The sequence below is a fragment of the Petaurus breviceps genome, unplaced genomic scaffold, assembly GCF_028583685.1.
Source record: "Petaurus breviceps papuanus isolate PSGF00001 unplaced genomic scaffold, PetGlider_PUasm1.0 90700, whole genome shotgun sequence".
NCBI classification, from domain to species: domain Eukaryota; kingdom Metazoa; phylum Chordata; class Mammalia; order Diprotodontia; family Petauridae; genus Petaurus; species Petaurus breviceps.
The window spans coordinates 9,352,320-9,370,140 of NW_027187315.1; the positions used below are offsets into that span (position 1 = coordinate 9,352,320).

At 36.9% G+C, this 17,821-nt stretch overlaps 1 pseudogene; it reads left to right on the forward strand.

Moving 5' to 3' along the window:
• Positions 1 to 10,943: 10,943 nt before the first annotated feature.
• On the forward strand, positions 10,944 to 15,525 carry LOC138144447 (cyclin-T2-like; annotated as a pseudogene).
• The last annotated feature ends 2,296 nt before the right edge of the window (positions 15,526 to 17,821 follow it).

Consider the following 17,821-nt stretch of genomic DNA (forward strand, 5'->3'; position numbering starts at 1 on the left):
CTGATTATGGTAATGAAGTGCCTTTTTTCAAACAGCTTTTAAATATCTTGTCTGCTCAGAAGATTAAGAAAAGCATGGAAATGTTTTATTAAATTAGTTAATAAAAGGCATAAATATTGAGCATTAACTACTGGTAATAATTGGTACCAATTCATTTATAGTAGCAAAAGGAAACCATTACAGTAGTCTTAATGTAGGAGCACTAGTGCTTGGCTAAGTGAGTGCTCTTCTGTTAAGTAACTCAGTTGTTGATATTTTTAGAAGTTATTTTCCTCTAATGCCCACAAAATCCTAAACACCATTAGGAAACAAAGGTTTAAGATCATGAATGATAAAAAGAAGTGATAAAGGAATGTGTAGTCACTGGAAAAAATTAGAATAATGCTGTCTTCAAATTGTGGAGATTCTTATAAATTGTGAAATAACCTATGAATTCACATTTTTTCAGTTCTTTATAGTAAAGCACAAAGACCTTGTTATTTCATTTCTATTAAATTAGCATAGTGATTTAGCTTTTAACAATGTTAAAATTCTTGGTGATCAATTCTTAAGTGTTTGATCTTCCCTCACCTACATCTTTTTATAACTTTCTCAGTATGCAGTTGAGTACTTTTATAAACATAATGTGTAAACATAAATAATAGAATTTTCACTGGTAATATTTTCACCTTCCAAAGAAAAATATGGTTCAACTGAAGATTTGAGGAAAAAAAGATTTTGGTATGGCATTTCAACTCTTAACATGCACATATGCTAGATACACCAAAACTTTTCCCAGAATTTTACATATAGAAAGTGACTGATCCAGTCAAAATATATGCAGGAATTTTATAAACCTTAAAATGTTATAAATATGAAAATGGGATTTATTACACTTCAACCCAAAAATGAAACATAGATAATTGTAAACCTTTAAGGAAATTTACTGCTAGTAATTTTTTACCCTTTATCAACCCATAGTAAATTTTTTATATGTTAATACTTTGGGGACATGCCCATTTTCTAAGTAATTAATATTCACATTGTTATAAAGGAATACCAAAAAAAGAAATCTTATAATTAAAGGACAGCAAAAAAGTTTTGAAGGAAAACAATAAGATGGGTAAAGAAGTATCAGAAGGCTTCAAGATCCAAGTGAATAAGGGAAATAACTAAATTATTAGTAGCTAGATTATAACTAAATTTCAGGAGAAAAATCAAAGATTACAAAGTAAATTAGGAAACACTGAAAATTTGGAGTAGTGGCTTTATATAGAAACACAAGGTAACTTGTTTTTAATGGTTTTCCATGAAGAAGGGCAATAGGCTTTAGAATCAAGAATGGAGGACCTCTGACCTAATTGTCTCCATAATTCCTTATGGTCCTCAGAATTGTTTTGTCTACTGTACAGGAAATTGAGTTAGAACAAGTAAGTTGTGAGCTGGGTTTATCAACTAGTTAATAGTAATTACACCACTTTGTCTTTCCTTTTAGCTAGACTATGTCCATCTTTTTATTTCAATTCTTTCCCTCCTCTCCCCCTCCCCCACCTCCAATCTGTTTCCCTTGTCACCATTTCACCTTTCTTCTCTGTCCTTTGTAGCTTAATTTGCTGTTAAAATTATTCAAAATACATATGTTTATCTTTAAGCAAAAAGACATGGTCTTTCCAAAAGATTAAGTGAATTTTATCTTAAGAGGTGTGACTAAAGTAATGAAGCAGTTCCTTGGTACACTAAAAATTAGTCTCACTGTTTTGTCAAATTGGTATTTCAAAAAGAAATTAAGTTAAATTTTTTCTGCCACATCCCAAAATGACCCTTAATTTAAAATAAATTTCATCAAGGCCTTGAAACCTAACCCACTCATTTCATAGATGAGGAAAACAGGCCCAGTGAGGTTAAGTAATTTGCCATGTCTGAGGCAGGGTTAAAACAGATTCTTTCTGACTCCCAAGTTTAGCTGCTGCCTCATTTCCTCCTACTGCTCTGAAGTTTTTAGAATCTCAGAGGTGGAAGACACCAGAGATGAGTTGTTCCAACTATCACCTGATTAGGAACCCAAACATTCATTCCTATATTATGTCAGCAGTGGTTCAGGGTTGTGTTATATAGCATAACCAGAAATTAGAACTGCCTAAAGTTTGTGAGTTACCAGAAAATACTGGTGTTTTTTCAAGCTTATGCTTGAAGACCTCTAGTTATTGGTTATTTTGCCTTTCAGCTGAACTCTACTAGCTGTCCAGAAAGCAAGTCCCTCCTTCTGCATCAGCAGTGAAGTCCAATAAACTGTTCTGGAATATTCTCAGCATCAAGATTTGGTAAATTGAAAGGAGTGAAGAAAACAAAAATACTTTGCCTCTCTGTGAAGTTTCTGTTGTCCATAGAGCAAGTCTTGAAGGCATAATAAGTCAGGATAACTCACTGGTCAAAGGAAAGAAGTATAGTCACCTAAATCTGGTCCTTCCTAACAATTTGTTAGGAATATGGGGAATTTTCCTTTAATTCTAGATTAAGGAGAGAGATGAATGGAAGGGCATAACACTTGTCAGTCTACCTGCTGTAAAGTATGGCAAAAGCATTCATTTTTGCTTCTCAAGGCTGACCAAGAGATAATAGCAAGTTTCAAGACTTGGCCTGTGGATTGCACATAAACTTTTTTAAATGACCCTAGAAGCTGAGCCATCTGAGCTTAGCAATAATTATGAAGAATACATTTAAATGTCAGAACAAAGTAACTTCAAGGAAAAAGGTCTCAGGATAAACATTTTTCTCCTAAACCATTTTCCTAAGTGGCATCCTCAGGATGATGGGATGATGAGGATCCTCATCCTCAGGGCAAAGTTAACACTCAAAACTTCATTCCCCAATCCAGAGAAGCTGTTACATTCTATAAACTGTGAATTTCCCTGAACTAATTACCTCTACTTTATGAGAGAATAGACCTATGACCTATTTGGAGCCAGAAGGAATCTTCGAGGTCATCTAGTCCAGGGCTGCTTAAACTCTTACCCCCACCCTACCTCCATGGGCGGCAGTAGTTGCATGGCCTGAGGGCGAAGTTGCCAGATGCAGCATGGGCAAGCACTACCAGAAACACCTTGGCTTCATTATTTGTTTGATTTTGAATTAATTTGTGGTTTTTGGTTGTTCAGAAAACTTACTATTCCCAAATCTTTTCTTGACTATGAGGGGGTAGTGACCCACAGTTTAAGAAGCACTGATTTCTAGTACAACAAGCTTATGGTTAAGAAAATGGGCCCAAATGGGTTTTGATTTCCCCAAGAAACACAAGTTCCCTATTGTGTTCCAGGTGCTTAAAGAGAAAAATTCGTTGTAATGTGATACAGGACAGTTCCATGTAGTAGACACTAGACAAAAATATTTTCTTAAAACCCTGAGGATAGTGTTCTAACTTTGAAAAGCCTTTCTGGAAGTAGGAATAGGCAGTAAGGATTCTCAGTGAGAACATAATCACATGGGCCAAGGTCAGGCAGAGCACAGAGTAAGGATTTAAACTTACCTGTACAACTAGTTGGAACTTTGCTTTAAAGGCAAAAGGATAAATATGTTCATCTGATAAAGTTGCAGACAACCTTCATTTTATCTTTCAAGAAGTGAAATATTTTTACAACTCTTCCGAACCTGCCCAATGAAGCGAGACCATGAGGATTTTGGAGGGAAGTTGGCATTTAAGATTTAGAGTATAAGATAAACTAAGAAGGGAAAGTTAGGTGTCATCCCTTGCACATTGATTCCAAGCCTGATAAATATCCTTGGTGGTGGTAAGCACCTTTGTTTTAGCGTGTCTCTTGATTTCATTCCCTGACATGAAAATTTCACCTATCTTCAGTTATCTAGGTTAAATCTATAACGGTGTAGGGAAGATAGTGATTCTGTTGCAAGGTAGTACAAAAGTCACTTGGTCTTTTCAGGCTCTTCCACCCAGCCCCTGTGATTTGAATGAACTATGATTGCATCATGGGAGTGGAAATATAGAAGGAATTTTCTCATTGTAAATCACATAATAATTTGATTATAAACAGCATTGGAAGAAGAGCAATTTGAAATACTTATCTAAAATTTCCAAGGGCTTCTCTACATAATTGGGGTATATTGCAGGAAAGAGAAAAAGCCCCTTGGGGCTTTAAGCTAAAGAACTGGTAGAGGACCGCTCTCCATATAAGGAAGAAACTTCCATCTCAGCTGAAGACCAGCAAAGAACAGCAATTTAATGATGATAACCCGAGAGCAGCAGGACATCACCAGGGGAAATCAGTGACTTTGCAGTATGAGGTATGAATTGCCCTATCCATGCATGTATGTACACAGTGTGTTTCCTGCTCCACTAGTGATAGTGTCATATAGCCTATGGTGAATGTGTATTAAGGGAAGGAAGGAGGCTTTCTTGTCACCTACTTTGACTTTCTATTTGGTTAAATGTCTTTTGCTTTAAACTAGTGGTTAGTCAAAAGCATGGAGTCAGAGGGTCTGAATTTAGCTCTCTCTTTTACTGTCTGATATCAGACAAGTCACTAAAATTTTGAGCTTCAGTTTCTTCATCCATAAAAGAAATGTTGAGGATGCATATGCTCTTTTCTTTTAGGAATATACCTTCCATTTGGCACGTGTGAAAGACATTCTTCATGATGGTGGCAAACTCTTTAGTTTTAAACCTCCTCATTTTATATCAGTAATCCAAAGGTCATTGGACAAATTCTCTCTCATGGCTTTCAAGAAATTTTATATGGGTGAGACTGATTATATTGCTGGGAGAAATGTTTATCAAAAGGGAAGTACTACAAATGTCACTAACTCTTTTTCAGTCTTCTCTATCCAGCCCCTGTGATTTGAATATAATGAATTTCATCATGGGAATGGAATGAAGTTGAAAGGAATTTCCTCACTAAGTCATATGAGCTTACTCTGAAAGAAAACAAGCATCACTGGGAGAACATTTCAAAATGCACAGCTGAAAATACCTAAGGCAGAGTGTTTTTAACCTGGATTCCTTGAACTTACTTTTAAATATTTTGAAAATGTTACTATAATTGGTTTCCTTTATAATCCTGTATATTTTATTTTTTGCATTTTAAAATATTCTGAGAAAAGGATCAGATTTTGCCAAATTGTCAAAGGAGTCCACAACACAAAGCTTAAAACCCTCTAGCCTAAGGAATTCTTTTTTTTTTTTTTTAAAGCAATCAGGGTTAAGTAACTTGCTCAAGGTTACACAGCCTAAGGAATTCTTTAGCTGGTTAAGTTGGGTTTGTATCCCAAAAAACTAGCTAGCCCTTAGGGGGGCTATAAGCCAAAGAATTATTTTTTTGTTGTTGTTGTTGTGTCAGTCATATATGACTCTTCATGACCCCCTGGACTATAACATGCCAGGCCCTTCTATCCTCCACGATCTCTTGAATCCTGTCAAAGTTCAAGTTGGTTGTTTCCATTATACTATCTATCCATCTTATCCTCTGTTGTCCCCTTTTTTTTTGTTTGTTTGCCTTTATTCTTTCTCAACATCAGGATCTTTTCCAGTGGGCCCCATCTTCTCATGTAGCCAAAGTATTTAACCTTCAGCTTCAATATTTGGCCTTGCAGTAAATAGCCTGAATTAATTTCTTTAAGTATTAATTGATTTGATCTCCTTTCTGTCTAAGGGACTCTCAAAAGTCTTCTCCAGCACCACAATTCAGAAGTGTCAATCCTGCAGTGTTCAACTTCCCTTATAGTCCAATTCTTGCAGCCATACATTGCTAGTGGAAATATCATACTTTTGACTGCACAGACCTTTGTTGGCAAGGTGATATATGCTTTTTCATAAATTATCCAGATTTGCCATAGCTTTCTTGCCAAGAAGCAAGCATTTTCTTTTCATGGCTCTAGCCATCACCATCTGCAGTGATCTTTGAGTCTAAAAGTATAAAATCTGACACTGCTTCCATTTCTTGTCCCTCTATCTGCCAGGAAGTGATGGGATATTAGTTATTTTGTTTTGTTTTTATGTTAAGTTTCAAGCCAGCTTTTTACATTCTCTTTTTTCACCCTCATCAAAAGGCTTCTTAATTCCTCTTCACTTTCTGCCATCAGAGTATTATCATCTGCATATCTGAGATTGAGAGAAAGGAAGCAAAAATGGCTTTTTCATGAGGACTTACAAATAGCTGAGGAAAAAAGGAAAGTGAAAGGCTAAGAAGAAAAGGAAAGATACCCAACAATGCAGAATTCCAGAGAATGGCCAGGAGAGATAAGAAGGTGAGCAATGCAAGGGAATAGAAGAAAACAATAGAATGGGAAAGACTTTCTCTTAAAGATATCAGTAGAAAGTTTCAGACAAAAGTAGGCATGTTAAAAGGACTGGTAGATTATGTATTAGATGACCTTTAATATCACTTTTAGCTCAGAATCTACAGTCCTCTATTCTGTCTTATGGTTTATCTAGCAATAGAAATTACATGGATAAGAGTTCCTCTGCTATAGGCTTGAGTGACTGTTCAGCCACCAAGTAAAACAGGCCTAGGATAACTTGGGGGACTCATGTGAGGAGCTGTGGGTGCTATATTTGTGGGTCCTTAGTTGGAATCTTTGTTTTGGACACCCTAGCATTGCAACAATATATTGAAGTTTTTATTACACAGAGAGAAAGAGAGTGTGTGTGTGTATGTATTTTTACCTAGGTATAATTTCACAGCAGGGTTTTACAGTATGACTTTTATAGGCCAAGTGAGTTATTATACAATTATTCATAGTGTTATTTGTCAAGGTACCATTGACATTATTTATGAACAGTTTTGCTATTTTACTCATGATTGAATTCTGGAGTAACTACCATTTTTATTCAGCTGTTGGAAAATTCCTACATGCTAATATGTCATTGAATCCTTATCAAGTACTATTGATTCTAGAGATATCCAGAAACTATGATTAAAAAATTATTGTTCAGGGGCGGCCAGGTAGCACAGCGAGTAAGAGCACTGGCTCCAGTGTCAGACTGACCTGGAGATCGAATCCCGGGCTCAGACACTCAGCACCACACCCAGAAATAATAATAACTGACCGTGTAACCTTGAGCAAGTTACTTAACCCCGATTGCTTAAAAAAAAAAAAAAATTATTGTTCAGATCATAACCCATGCAATGGATATTTTGAGAGAAATTTCTAAATGGATATATAAACTTTAAAGATCATACTATTAAAAAATTAGAAAATGATCACAGATTTCTCATAGCTATAAGCAGGAGAAATATTCTTATATAGTTCCAAATTGCTCTCAGATGCTTACATCAGTTTACAACTCCACCACCAGTGCATTAGTGTCTCAGTTTTCCCACATCCCCTCCAATATTTATCATTTTTCTTTTTTGTCATATTAGTTAATCTGATAGATGTGAGATGGTACCTCAGAGTCGTTTTCTTTTGCCTTTCTCTAATCAGTAGTGATTTAGAGCATTTTTTATATGACTATAGAGAACTTTGATTTCTTTGTCTGGAAATTACCTGTTCATATCCTTTGACCATTTATCAATTGAAGAATAACTTGTATTTTTATAAATTTGACTCAGTTCCCCTTATATTTGAGAAATGAGGCCTTTATTAGAGTTACTTGTTACAATTTTTTTCCTGTTTTCTGCTTTCCTTTTAACTTTAGTTGCATTGATTTTGTTTGTGCAAAAACTTTTTAATTTTATATGATCAAAATTTATGTTTTCTAATGCTGTTTATATTTCCTTTTGTCCTGTATTGTTCCCTTATCCATAGATCTGACAAATAAATGCTCTCCTAATTTGTGTAAATCACGTACCCATTTTGACTTTATCTTGATATATGGTGTGAAATATTGGTCTATACCTAATTTCTACCATTCTGTTTTTCAGTTTTCCCAGCAGTTTTTGTCAAGTAATGAATTTTTGTTCCAAAAACTTGGATTTTTGGATTTATCATATACTAGATTACTTTGGTCATTTACTATAGTGTGATTTATACCTAATCTATTCCACTTATCCAGCACTCTGTTTCTTAGCTGGTATCAGATTGTTTTGATAATTACTGCTTTGTAATACAGTTTGAGATCTGGTATGACTAGACTACCTTCCATCACATTTTTTCACTGATTCCCTTGATATCCTTGACCTTTTATTAGGAGATATATTCTTTTTTTTTTCTTTTATTTACTTATTTTTAGTTCTCAACATTCATTTCCACAAGATTTTGAATTTTTTTTCTCTCCATCTTTCCCCTACCCTATCCCAAAATAGCAAGCCCACTGAATACCTCTTCCCCTAATCCATTCTCCCCTATACCCTCCCCCATGCTCCCCTAACTTTCTAGCAGGGCAAGATGGACCTCTATACCCCAGTGCTCATATATCTTATTTCCCAGTTGGATGTAAAAAAACAAATGTAAATGTAAAAAAACAAACTACCCTCCCCCACCCCCCACTGCCCTCCCCTCCATCATCCCCTCTCTCATCCCCTTCCCCCCTATTCTCCTGTAAGGCAAGATACCCAATTTAGTGTGTATGTCATTCCTTCCCTAAGCCAAATTCAATGAGAGTAAGGTTGACCCATTCCCTTTTGCCTTCCTGTTCTCCATTATAACAGTTATCCCTTGCGTCTTCTATATGAGATAATTTACCCTATTCTGTCTCTCCCTATCTCCTCTCATTATATTCCTCTCTCACTTTTAACCTTTTAAAATATTATCCCATCCTATTCAATTGATCCTGTGCCCCTCTGTCTATGTTTATTTGTACACATATATACACATACTCACATATGTATTCATATGCACATAGATCCTCCTATGTAGACATATATATGTATATGTGTGTATACACACACACACACACACATATTTATATTCCCTTCAACTATCCTCATACTGAGAAAACTTTCATAAGTTACAATTATCATTTTTCCATGTAGGCATGTAAATAGTTCAACTTTGATAAGTTCCTTAATGATTTATTTTTCCTCTTTACCTTCTCATGCTTCTCTTGCTTCTTGTATCTGAATATCAGATTTTCTATTCAACTCTGGTTTTTTCATCAAAAATGCTCAAAAGTCCCCTATTTTATTGAATGAATCTCTTCTGGATCTATTTTCCAGGTCAGTGTTTTTTTTTCCAATGAGATATTTCACATTGCATCCTATTTTTTTCATTTGTTTGGACCTGTTTAAATAGTATCTTTTTTTTTTTTTTGCTTTTTGGAGGTCAGTTGGGGTTAAGTGACTTGCACAAGGTCACACAGCTAGTAAGTGTTAAGTGTTTGAGGCTGGATTTGAATTTAGGTCCTCCTGACACCAGGGCTGGTGCTCTACTCACTGCACCACTTAGCCGTCCCTTAATGAGTATCTTATAAAGTCATTAGCTTCCATTTGCTGCAGTCCAATTTTGAAGGAATTATTCTCTTCAGTGAGGTTTGAAATTCTTTTTCCATCTAGCAAATTCAACTTTTTAAGGCATTCTTCTCCTCTTTGGCTTTTTGGTCCTCTTTTGCCATTTGAGTTAGTCTATTTTTTAAGGTGTTATTTTCTTCAGTATATTCTTTTGGTTCTCCTTTAGCAGGCTGTTGATTCACTTTTCATGATTTTCTTGCATCATTTTCATTTCTCTTCCCAATTTTTCCTCCACTTCTCTTATTTGATTTTTCAAAATCCTTCTTGAGCTCCTCCATGGCCTGTAGCCAATTCATATTTTTCTTGGCAACTCCTTTTGGTGCAGGAGTTCTGACTTCATTGTCTTCCTCCATGCTTTAATCCTTTTTGTCCCCAAAAAAGGAATCTAAAATTGGATTACTGTGCTTACTTTGCTTGCTCATGTTGTCACTCAGTTACTTGACTTTTGAGCTCTTTGCCACAGTAGAACTCTGCTTCCAGAGGGAAGAACTTTGTCCCAAATCGCTGGGGTTTTTGCAGCTGCCAGAGCTATTAGGAGGATGCCATCTCTGCAGCCTCCACACTCTCTGTACCATGTAACCTTGAGCAACTTACTTAACCCCGATTGCTTAAAAAAAATGTAATTGAGAAATGTTTAACAAAACAGATTAAAATACAATACAACATGGATAATGTTAATTTGTGGTTTTCCAAGTCAACATACTGTGGCAGAGATCCATTTCTTTTTGATTTTGACACTACTGGTGTAGTGTATTAAGTTTTGGACTTGGAGTAAAGAAGACCAATTTAAATCCCACTTCAAAAACTTACAAACCATGTGATGCAGGTCAAGTCACTTAACCTTTCTGAGCTTTAGTTTCATTATCTGTAAAATGCGGTATATAGTAGCTATACAGCTATAGTACCTACCTCCCAGGGTTATTATGAAACACAGCTGTGATAATATAACATAAAATAAACTTTAAAGGTCTACAAAATGGCAATCAATATTACTCTCCTCTTTAAAATTTAAAAATGAGTTTTCCAGGGGGCAGCTAGGTGGTGAAGTGAATAGAGCACCGGCCCTGGAATCAGGAGGACTTGAGTTCAAATTCGGCCTTAGACACTTAACACAAAAACTAGCTGTGTGACCTTGAGCAAGTCACTTAACCCCAATTGTCCTCCAAAAAGGGAAAAAAAGAAAAAAAATAGTTTTCCCTTGGCTGCCAGACCAAGTATTTACTAATTAAAGTGGATTCTACGCTTTTTTGTTTTCCTTCTTGTGGCAGTTTATTTACATTGATGAAATTTCCTTAGGAAATGGTGATAATCTCTCTTGATAGCTGTTTTTATCTGTTTTCCATTTTTTTGGTTTCAAGTCAATAAATTTAATATGTGGTAGGGGGTGGCTAGGTGGTGCAGTGAGTAAAGCGCCAGCCCCAGAGTCAGGAGGACCTGAGTTCAGTTCTGGCCCCAGACACTTAACACCCACACAAAAGAGCTAGCCACGTTACCTTGGGCAAGTTACTTAACCCCAATTACCCAAAAAAAAAAAATGTAATATGTGCAAGATACTTGCTAATCACTAGGAATACAAATATAAGCAGAAAGAAAGGCAGTCCCCAATACCCAAGGAACTTACATTCTAATGGGGAAAGATACCACATAAAAGGAAACCAGAAAGGGAAGATTGGGTGGGGAAAAGAATACTCACTTGCGAGCCTAGTAGAGAAAAGCTTGAGAGTGAGGACTGGAGCCTAGAGAGGAATGAATGAGCTTGCTTAAATAGACCTAGTGGGACTTCCCTCATCTAAATACCATATTTTCTTATTTTTTATCCTTCTAATTTAATTTGAATATTCTAACAAGTCGGTGTACACAGCTCATTTGTAAAATATTTTCACGTTGGTGAATAATTTGTTAAATATTAATAAATTTCATTTTCTGTGATATTGTTTGGTACTTGTACAGCAAGCCCTCCTAAATAAAGTATTCATGATGATGATGGTATATATATATATATATATCTGTGTATTTATGTATCTATGTTTCTATCTATATCTCTAGATAGATAGGTAGACAGATAAGATAAGATAGATACATAGATAGAGATATATCTTTAGTATGGTCTACAAACCTTTGTCCATTGTTTAAAATTTCATGTTTTTTCACTATTATCCTTTATATCCACCATTAAAATCATTGAAGGAGATGTTGATTTAGTTCAGAGGTCTCATTAAGTTCTTCATATAATTTTTCTACCATCTCATACTCTGCAATATTTGTTAGCACATAACTGTAATTATCTTTTTTTGTCTAGTTTTTTTTTTTTTTGCAGATGCTTATTGTGTGAACACCAGAATAGCAGATGACCAAGGGTCCCATGAAAGGATATTTCTTGTTGTCTTTGGAAGCCTGATATTCCGTCAACTGCTTGATTTGTCTTGGGGGCATCTTCATTTTATCTTTTTTTCATCTATCATAGTAACATCAAGATTGATGATTCAGTTTCTCTAATAGTATGTCTGCTTGTTAATCACTGGGCAAGGCTCAGTTGTGCTGATTACACTGCTGTATGCCTGTGAAACCTGGACAGTCTACCAGCACCACATTAGAGTACTGAAACCACTTCCACTTGAATTGTCTCAGGAAGATCCTGAAGATTACTTTGCAAGATAAGCTACCAGACACTGAAGTCCTCTCTACAGCTAAATTGCCAGGCATTTAAACTCTGTTGCAGAGATTAAAACTCTAGTAACCTGGCCCCATAGTTCAAATTTATATAAATTATATAAAAATTTAACTGTATTCCTAGTGATTAGCATGTATCTGGCACATATTAATAGAAAAGACTATTTTATCAAAAACTCACACAAAGTAAGCACTCATACGGTGGTCAGAAGAAGTGGTATAAAGACCTTCAAGATATCTCTGAAGAACTTTAGTATTGACTGTGAAAAATGGCACAGTGTGTATACACCTTATGTATATATACCATGTAAAACTTACATATGCTGGATTTTTTTTGTCCCCCATTGGACAGAAAGAAGAAAGAAAGAAAATATATTTTTGTTCATTGAAAAAAAAAATCTGTTGTTCTTCTCGCTGGTTCTTCAGCCGGAAGCAGCTGGAGAACACGCCGAGCCGCTGCTGCGGGGTGGAGGCGGATAAGGAACTCTCCTACTGCCAGCAGGCGGCCAACTTTATCCAAGATATGGGGCAGTGTCTCAATGTCTCTCAACTTACAATAAATACTGCAATTGTTTACATGCACAGGTTTTATATGCACCATTCTTTCACCAAGTTTAACAGAATTATAATAGCACCTACTACATTATTCTTGGCTGCAAAAGTTGAAGAACAGCCAAGAAACCTCAAACATGTCATCAAAGTAGCACATGCCTGTCTTCATCAAGAGCTACTGTTGGACACAAAGAGTGAAGCATACCTTCAGCAGACCCAAGAACTGGTTATACTTGAAACTATAATGCTAAATGCTACAAACTCTGGGTTTTGAGATCACCATTGAACACCCACATACAGATGTGGTGAAATGTACCCAGTTAGTGAGAGCAAGCAAGGATTTGGCACAGACATCCTATTTCATGGCTACCAACAGGTTGTTATCCTGACCCTCTTTGTTGCACTGTTGTAGCACACTATAGCTTCCTTTACTGCAGGGCCCCCTCCATGTGTCTTTTACCCTTGTTGCAACAGGCAACTGGACCATCTAGAGTGGTGGTACCTTCCTGTTTGCAGTGCGGTGTATTGTACAAGGGTCTTTTGGCACAAAGGGGTTTAATGCACAATGAGAAGTATAGTGGTGCTTTCTGATGACATATTCTCAATTGTGAGTGCATAAGTCTAAAATTGGTAGCCTGAATAGCAGCTAAAGATTACAAAGAGCTAAACTTAACCTAGAACTTCGAGCATCTTGTCTACATCTTACTACCTTCTGCCTTCAATATAAACCAACAGTGATAGCATGTGTATGCATTCATTTGGCCTGCAAGTGGTCCAATTGGGAGATTCCTATATCTACTGATGGAAAACATTGGTGGGAATATGTGGATCCATCAGTTACTTTAGAATTACTAGATAAATTAACTCATGAGTTTCTACAAATTTTGGAGAAAACACCTAATAGATTGAAGAGGATACGGAACTGGAGGGCTAATCAGGCGGCTAAAAAACCCAAAGGGGATGGACAGGTGTCTGAGACAACTCTTCTTGGTTCATCTCTGGTGCAGAATTCCATTTTAGTAGATAGTGTTACTGGTGTGACTACAAATGCAGAAACCATCTTCATCAATATTTCCTGCACCAATGCCTCTGAATTCAGGAAATATTTCTGTTCAAGATAGTCATACGTCTGATAATTTGGCAATACTAACAACAGGAATGCCAAGTACCTCATACAGTTTGGCATCACACCAAGAATGGCCTCAGCATCAAGAACCAACAATTACAGAACAAATATATTCACAGAAACAGGAGACTCCAATGTCTGGTAGTCAGTACAACATCAACTTCCAGCAAGGACCTGCTGGGGCATTTCATTCAGGATTACGTCATAGGTCTGACAAACTGTCTCATCATTCTTCAGTTAAACAAGAATATACATACTCACAAGTCAGGAAGCAGTAAACACCACGGGCCCGTTTCTGCTGCTCCTGTAATAGTTCCTCAGAAAATGTCATTAGATAAATATAGAGAGAAACAAAAGCTAGAAACACTTGAACTGGATGTAAGGGAACACTAGTAGCTGCCCAAGCAGAGCAACCACACAAAAAGCACATGCAATTGCAGGCAGCCAGCAGCAGCTCTGTAACTTCTCCCATTAAAATGAAAATTCCTATTGCAAATGCAGAAAAACCAGAAAAATACATGGCGGATAAAAAAGAAAAGAGTGGATCACTTAAATTGCGTATTCCTATTCCCCCCACTGATAAAAGCTCTAGTAAAGAAGAATTGAAAATGAAAATAAGTTTCTTCCTCAGAAAGACACAGCTCTTCTGATGAGGGCAGTGGAAAAAGCAAGCATTCAAGTCCACACGTGAGCAAAGACCACAAAGTAAAGCACAAGGAACATCCCTCCAACCGTCATCACAGTAGCAGCCACAAGCATTCCCATTCACATAGTGGCAGCAGTAGTGGTGGCAATAAGCATAGTACTGACGGAATACCACCCACGGTTCTGAGGAGTCCAGTTGGCCTGAGTAGTGATGGTGGTAATTCCTCTAGTTCCAGTGCTGCAAGGCAGAAGTTGCACATCAATGATGCGTCTCACAACCACCACTCCAAAATGAGCAAAAGTTCCAAAAGTTCAGGTAGTTCATCTAGTTCTTCCTCCTCTGTTTAAGCAGTATATATCCTCTCACAACTCTGTTTTTAACCATCCCTTACCCCCTCCTCCCTCTGTCACATACCAGGTGGGCTACGGACATCTCAGCACCCTCGTGAAACTGGACAAGAAGCCAGTGGAGACCAACGGTCCTGATGCCCATCACGAGTACAGTGCAAACAGCCAGCATATGGACTACAAAGACACATTCGACATGCTGGATTCGCTAAGTGCCCAAGGAATGAACATGTAATCAATTGTTTAGGTCAACTTTCCCTTTACTTTTTTAATTTAAGAATTGTTAGAATGGAAAACTTCCTGATCTAGCAAAGGCAGCACCAGCTGTTGCTGCCATTGTTTCAATATATGTAAGTGCTGCTTTATCCTTCACTCTGAAAAGAAGAGATTATAGTAAACAAGTCTTATCTCCACAATATGATAGTGTTATAAATACTGTAATAGCATGGAAGGTGCAAAAATCTCAGTATTTTTACAGTTGCAGCTAAGAACAGTAGAATGAATGGCTGCTTCTAGGTGTATAGGATGCCTCAAGCATTATTTATCATTTGAATCCTGAAGCCACCAGGGTTTTTTTGTTGTTGTTGTTGCCTTATCTTTTGAATGAATGTAAATTGTTTTCTTTTGTGTATTTATGCTGTATGTATAATTTGCATGTTTCAATGATAAAGGGATAAAATAGTATACTGACAACTGTTTACAAGAAAGGGAGAAAAATGTACACACATTTTTTTATGTTTAGATATTACCATAAATACTCAGGATTGGAGCTGCTTGTAAGTATAACAAAATATACAGAATAACTTTTTTTAAAATCTGTTTCTAAAACAATATTTAATAGGAGGCAGTACAGTGCAGAAAGAGGAAAGTAAAAAATTAGGACACTGAAGAGGGAATGATTATTGACACAGTGACCAAGGTATGATTAGGATATTCTAGGAATGCGTGTTTCAAGTTGAGTAGGTACTTTACATTGTCCTGCCTAGGCACAGCATTCTTTCTCATTGGAATAAATTGCCCCCAAAGTTTCTTTGGGATAGCAATAACAGTGTTATTTGCAGGCCTTTATGTGATGTTGATCTATCTAGAAGTGGGGTTCTTAAACTTTTTGGGTCACTGACAATTTTGGCAGTCTGGTGAAGACTATGTCTTTATAGAATAAGATGGCAGAGTAAAAGCAGGAACTTCCTGAAGTTCATCCCCCAACCAATCCCTCCAAATACCTGTAAAAAATGACTTTAAACAAATTTTAGGACTACAGACCCCACTGAAAGACAGAGAGAAACACATCTGTAGCTGAAGACAGGCTGACAGGAAGGGTCTTTTGCACTAGGCTGGGGGTGGAACAGTTTCTAGTATTCTAAATCCACAAATGCCAAAAACAAAGTAAAAGATCAGTGGGGAAACTCTGTTGGACCTGAGTGAGAGAAAAGCACTGTCTATCCCCAGCCCTGGGGCAGTGGAGGTGGTGGCAGCAGCAGCAGTAGTAGCAATTGTTTCAAGAGCTCCAGACCTATAGATGATGGGGGATCAAGCAGCTGATCAGATAGCAATTGCAGGGATCTCTTTGCTGGCACTAAGGCAGGATTCTCTTGCTTTGCCTTGCTTGGATCTGGGTCCCAGTCTTGGGTGGTGGTCCTGGGCTGAGGAGGAGTGCTGGCATGGCAGAGATTGTTGAGGCTGTGGAGTGGGAGTCCTCTTCACAGTCCTGAGGCAGAAAAGAGTGCTTGTGGTCACTCACAGACCAGACCACTTGCCAGGAGCAGAGTAAACACCACTCCTTTGATCATATCACCTTAGAAGAACTGAAAATTCACAGGTACCTAGAAGTAGCTCTGACAGCAGTTGCAAAACCCCAGAAATTTAGAACAGACTCCATTCTGGAAGCAGAGTCCTACTTTGGCAAAGAGCTCAAAAGACAAGTAATTGACTGGGAAAATGATCAAATAGAGGAAGAAAAACCAGACTATAGAATCTTTATTTGGTGACAAAGAAGAACAAATCATATGACCAGAAGAAGACAACAAAGTCAAAACTCCTGCATCAAAAGCCTCCAAGAAAACTATGAAATGGTCACAGGCCATGGAGGAGCTCAAGAAGTATTTGGACAGTCAAGTAAGAGAAGTAGAGGAAAAATTAGGAAGAGAAATGAGGGTGATGCAAGAAAATCACGAAAAACAAGTCAACAGCTTGCTAAAGGAGACCCCAAAAATACTGTAGAAAATAAACAAACTCAAATGGAAAAAGAGGTCAAAAAAGTCAATAAGGAGAAGAATGCCTTAAAAAGCAGAATTGACCAAATAGAAAAGGAGGTCCAAAAGCTCACTGAAGAAAATAATTCCTTCAAAATTAGAATGGAGCAAATGGAAGCTAATGACTTTATGAGAAATCAAGATAATATAAAACAGATCCAAAAGAATGAAAAAAATAGGAAAATAGATCCAGAAGAGATAATTAAAAAGTCATTGGACTACCAGAAAGCCATGATCAAAAAAAGAGCCTAGACATCATCTTTCAAGAAATTATCAAGCAAAATTGCCCTGATATTGTAGAACCAGAAGGCAAAATAGAAATTGAAAGAATCCATCCATTGCCTCTTGAAAAATACCCCAAGAAGAAAACTCAAGGAATATTATAGCCAGACCCCAGAGTTCCCAGGTTAAGGAGAAAATATTACAAGCAGTCAGAAAGAAACAATTCAAGGATTGTGGAACCACAATCAGGAAATCACAAGATCTAGCAGCTTCTACATTAAAGGATCGAAGGGCTTGGAATATGATATTCTGGAGGTCAAAGGAGCTAGAATGAAAACCAAGAATCACCTACCCAGCAAAACTTAGTATAATAGTTCAGTGGGAAAAAATGGATATTCAATGAAATAGAGGACTTTCAAGCATTCTTAATGAAAAGACCAGACCTCAACAGAAAATTTGACTTTCAAATACAAGATTCAAGAGAAGCATTTAAAGGTAAACAGGAAAGAGAAATCATAAGGAACTTATTGAAGTTGAACTGTTTACATTCCTACATGGAAATATGATATTTGTAACTCATGACTTTTCTCAGTTTTAGGATAGTTGAAGGCAATATGTATGTGTGTGTA